The 5,358-nt window shown below is 39.5% G+C and overlaps 1 protein-coding gene across 2 annotated transcripts in view; it reads right to left on the reverse strand.

Annotated features, from left to right (window-relative positions):
- IPCEF1 (interaction protein for cytohesin exchange factors 1) overlaps nt 1-5,358 on the reverse strand; it is a 166,010-nt gene that overhangs the window by 64,097 nt on the left and 96,555 nt on the right. The window lies entirely within an intron of this gene.

Consider the following 5,358-nt stretch of genomic DNA (forward strand, 5'->3'; position numbering starts at 1 on the left):
AAAAAGAAAACAGGGATCCCTGGGTGGCGCAGCGGTTTGGCGCTTGCCTTTGGCTCAGGGCGCGGTCCTGGAGACCCAGGATCGAATCCCGTATCGGGCTCCCGGTGCATGGAGCCTGCTTCTCCCTCTGCCAGTGTCTCTGCCTCTCTCTCTCTCTCTCTCTCTGTGACTATCATAAATAAATAAATTAAAAAAAAAGAAAAGAAAAAGAAAACATAGCTTCTTAGATAGGAAAAAGAAGAGAGAGAAACTTCCAGAGGTTTAAAAAAAAATCACTGTAACAGAACTCCCTCACATTTGGCCCAAACTATTTCCCCCTAACACTAGAATTTACAGAATTCATCTGTACTGCTCCATCTCAGAACCCCCCTTTTTTTTTTCCAATCTTTCTTTGATTGTGTCATTTACATAGCTCTGTCTCCTCTACCAGTCTGGAGACTCCTCTAAGTGTGAGAAGAAATGTCATCTCTTCTTTTTTAACCCTATAGTAGCATTTACAACTGTTAGCCCAAATTATTTTTAATATCTCAAAAATACTGTAGGAAGCTATGTAGTTGGGTGGGTAGGTGGGTGAGTGGGTGGATGGATGATAAACTTTTCAAGTTGGGTTCATTTAAAAAGAAAAAAAATTAAATCTATTCTCTGCAACTAATATTAAACTGTGCTCTGTTAATTAAAGCCTAAATTGTTTAGGCAATGCCTTCAAGTTGTATACCAGCATAATGTATATGTCCCCTTGTTGTATTTTAATAGTCCACACACACTCCTGAATAATGTAAGAAAATACACCGGTGAGATGAGTAAATGCTCTCTGAATAGAAACATTTAATAATGTCACAAATTTTAAATGGGTTATATAATACACATTCACTTTATAATCAATCTATCTGAGGTATGAATAAAATCCAAAATATATATCCCAAGGAACTAAGCAAGGTTTTAATTAAGAATTCTTAGAAAAGAAAAATCAATTATAGCAAAAGTGGAAAAATCTAGAACCTTAAAAATATAAGATAGTTTTAATAACTAAGTAATAATATTAAGTACTTATCTTTTTACTAATTTATAGTGACACGCCTGAAAGGAAAAGGAACTCAGAACTTCACTCCTCCTTCACCGGAGAGAAGTTGGTCCCAAACTTTTCCCACTGTGCCTGGTATCCAGGTAAAGTGCTAGAGTGCAGGGGATTTCCCTGGGAAACCTTCCATCTCCCTTTCAACATTTCCACCCCCAACCAGGTGATCTTGATCAACACACCCTTGTTTTTAACCAGATGCCATGGTTAGAAATATTCTAAAAATCAAAAATAGCCCCTAATACAATGTCACCCAATGGGAGCAGCTGTGTAGGACTTACTTAGGACCATGGAGCCCTTAGCAAATTTCAAATTGTACCTTTTCCTGTATTTCTTTTTAAGATCACAAGTGGAAATCTCTTTACCAGAAAATTACTTTCCATCAAAAGCAGTCTTTATCCAACCCATTCTCAAAATTCCCAGAGGTAATGTAAATGCTGATTATTCTTAAACCTTGTGTAGTTTATGAGATCAACAAATATTAACTGAGTGCCCATGCCCAGTAAGTGTCAGACGATGCACTAAAAATATACTTGTGATCCTGCTCTACAGAGATGATCAATTATGGAAAATAGAATGCCTAATAAACATGTACCAAAGAGAAAGATGAGTATAAAACTGAGAAAAGCATAAGCTGCTATGGGAATAGGCAGAGGTGCCCTGATTTAGGTCAGAGGATAAAGTAAGCGCATATAGAAGAAAGGCTACGTAAGCTAAAATTTGACTTCTGAGGAGGTCAATGGGATTGTGTGGGAGAAAGACTTTTGGGCATGGAGACAAAGAGTGTTCTGAGCCGAGAAACAGCATGTGGAAAAAGGCTTAAAGAGAGTGCCAGCATATGTGATGCTAACAAGGAATTTTTAAAAATTCTGTAGTTGAAGGCTGAGTGGTGACATGAGAGAGATACAGGTCAGGAGATTCTCACAAGCGAGGGAAGAAATTTATACTTAATCCAAGGGGAAGGGGAAAACAATTGTGTGGATTGTAAATAGTTTGGATTTTTATGGCTGTAGAATGTGAATGTGGTTTTGTAAGACCTGGCATGTACTCTTGCTTGCTGTAGCACATTCTAAGCACATAATATGGGGTGTGAAAAGAGCAGATGAGTGTCTGGACTTGACCTTTCTCAAGGAAATCCGGGTAGGGCTGTCTGAAGCAGCAAAGTGTCATGAAGGAAGAAGGTAGACCATGCATCCATTACTGACTAGCAAAATAACAGAGAGGCATCCAATATGACGAGGGTGACACAGCCTCCTCCGGTGGTGTCAGGGAACAATAAAGACAATCAAAGGCGTCCCATGAGATCACTGTACTTTCATATGAGAATTGCCCTAGATTCAGCCTCTAGAGCTGTTCCCTCAGAACCCCACTGAAGACTGTCATTTACCCTGGTGTCTGCATGGGGTCAGGCTGGCATGTGGCAACAATCCCAGCTGTGGAGTCAAAGGAGGTCAAGGTGATCTGTTTTCCCTGCTTACTACTTGTGTCATTTGGGGCTACAAACACAATCCCCTGAGTCTCAGTCTTCCCAACTTTCAAAATATGGTAACAATTACTACCTCAGAGGGTGTTTTCTGAGAGGAAAGAACATGTGTGAAAGGTGCCTAGAATATCCCTTGGCATAACAGTAGGCATTCAATAAGAGATGGTTCTTGCTGGGATGCTATTGGCTCCATTACCTCCCAGCACCAGGCCATGGAAGAAAGAATAGGGAATAGGGAAGAGATTATAACAAGAAGTTTGCTCATTAGGCGTAGGTGCCTTGGGAGCTACTTTGTTGAATCTGAAATCCTTGGGTGGCAGAAAGTAAATAAATGTTCCTAGTTTGAGGATATGTGTTTGGCTCTTATTTCACAGTTGACATTCACACGGATACCAGGAATATGACTGCTAATTAAGTATTCATTGAGTAGCCTTTTTTTCCCCCATAACAAACATATAATTAAGATGTCAGTATGTGCATGCGCACCCACTCATGTGGGTGCGTGTATGTGTGTGTGTAAAGAGAGAAAATTCTGCGATAACAGAGTCATAGAATTAGGGAGCTGGAAGGTCCTTCTGTTACGTACTGCTAGTTTATTAGGGTAATTCCAAGGCCAGATAACAGTAAACCCATTCTCCATTCAGTGTTGCTAATCTAACTCTATTCAAGTATATGATCTGTTACCTGAATAGCTTTATACATTTGAATGAAGGCCAAGTGGAGACTGGGCACTTGAGTGTGTCTGGTGCTCTCTCCTTTTCCTCCTTCCAACCTCATCTCAGCCAACACTTCTGCTCCATATGGAAGCATGAGATTCCTAATGCCCAAAATAGGTAACTGCCCTCTAAGTTGCTCCTGTAAGAGAGGCTTTAACCAAATGAGCCAATGAAGCTACACCAGCCAAATCTGTAATTGTGTGTGATTCAGAGGGGACTTCCTTTAAATTCAATGAAGACTGACCACATGCAGAACATATTTGTTGAATAATTTGTTTGAGAAAATCAATGTCATACTTCTATCTGAGTTTGTTACTTGCCACGGATGTACCATTCCCCATCAATACCCAATCCTTGCAACAGCCTCTGGAAATTCTCAGAAAGTATTAAAAGGTGTATCTGTAAGTCCTCTTGTTCTATGAAAGGTGCAGATTATCACTTGCTACAACTACCCAAAAGCAAGAGCCTAAAATAGTAGGAAACAAGAGGAAGAAATTTATATTGACCTTAATTCCTCTTAAGAAAACAGCTGTGTTTATTTAGAAACAATTACTGAGGATAGAAAGCGAGACCTCAGCCCCAGGGTACCTTAAATTGGGTAAAACTATTCCACATTAGACAAAAGATGATGAATGTATCCAGAAAGGGAGATGAAAAGAGAGAAGAGAGATAGTAGGAGTCGGCCTACGCTATAAGGTGATTCTTTCTTGCAACTCTCCCAAATCTTTGATAAAGTTGTTAAAGCTCACCAAAGCCTTGAAAAAAATTTTTTTACAGAACTCAATGAAGGATTTTGTACCATGTGTCACATGGGGTGAAACCAAAGAAATAAGCTTGAGAACAGGGGACTGGAGAAGGGTTGTAGAGAGAGAAGCATGGGGGTAGAGGGGAGAATGCTTATTCCAGAGCACTGGAGTTGGATTTGGGTCCAGTTTCACCAAATCTTTACAAGACAGGTGCCTAGGGGCACATGGGTAACATAAATTTCTTATTGATGGTCAGTGAATGTGTATTTATCTTACTAAAAATATTGCCCACAAACTATACCCAGTATTTATATTACATTTATGAAGTTACATGCTCTAAAGCTCTGTTGCTTGAGTGATGAGCATCCACAGCCATGTTAGAAGAATGGTATCACAGAAAAAAAATGTCCTGTTTATGGGAAATCCCTAAATAATTTCCCCTTAACTGATTAAAGGATCATCAAAGGATTGTTGCTGATCTTCACTAAACCGCAAAAGAAACTCCAGCTCTCCTGAGATCAGCAAGGGCTACTCAGGGGTAGTGGAGAGAATTCCTATATGAAAAATCTCTACTCATTCAATAATCAACATCGTTGTCTTCAAAATGTTTCCAGGCAGCACAGATCAGCAACCCTTCTAACAATAACTTTACTTCCAGCCCTTCCCAACATTGCCATGAAGCAGATCACAGAAGTCTACTGCTGATTAGGGATAAATTAGGCAACTTTCTTTTCAAGTATTGTCTGATCATCACTCTTTAATGCCATCACTTAGCATGTCAAGGAACAAGAGACAACAGTCAACAACACAGTGCTGGCACACAGGTTAGTGATTCCAAAACCAACCCACCCAAGAAAAAAGGGCAGAGGAAAACATAGTAAAGAAGGAGAAATGAAAATATGTTCTGTGGACTGAATCAGTTTATACCACTAATAGGTATTAAAGCTGATTCCCTTCTTTTCTTTCATAGAAATCTTAATAACACAAAGGTTCCATATAAAGTGCTGTCCACGTAAATCCTGAAATGAGTACAATTTGTCATGGAATAGTAACATTAACAGATGCGGAAAACCTCCTTCAGTTAGGATATAAATTTGGACACCCCTCTCCAACCAAAGATGAGTCAAGCAGGATAATTTTTCTCTTACATAAAATACAGTAGAATAACCTACATATCTCTTGGATCACAAACGGTTTCTAGAACTCATTTGTTTATTTGCTCTGTTCCAAGTCCCAGAAATAAAAATGAACTTCCCATCGGAACCACCTGCTCTTCAGTGATCTTTAATCCATCCACCCTTGTCAAAGCGTTTGAAAAGGAGAAGACGGAAGACTCAC

The sequence above is a fragment of the Nyctereutes procyonoides genome, unplaced genomic scaffold, assembly GCF_905146905.1.
Source record: "Nyctereutes procyonoides isolate TBG_1078 unplaced genomic scaffold, NYPRO_anot_genome, whole genome shotgun sequence".
Lineage (NCBI taxonomy): Eukaryota > Metazoa > Chordata > Mammalia > Carnivora > Canidae > Nyctereutes > Nyctereutes procyonoides.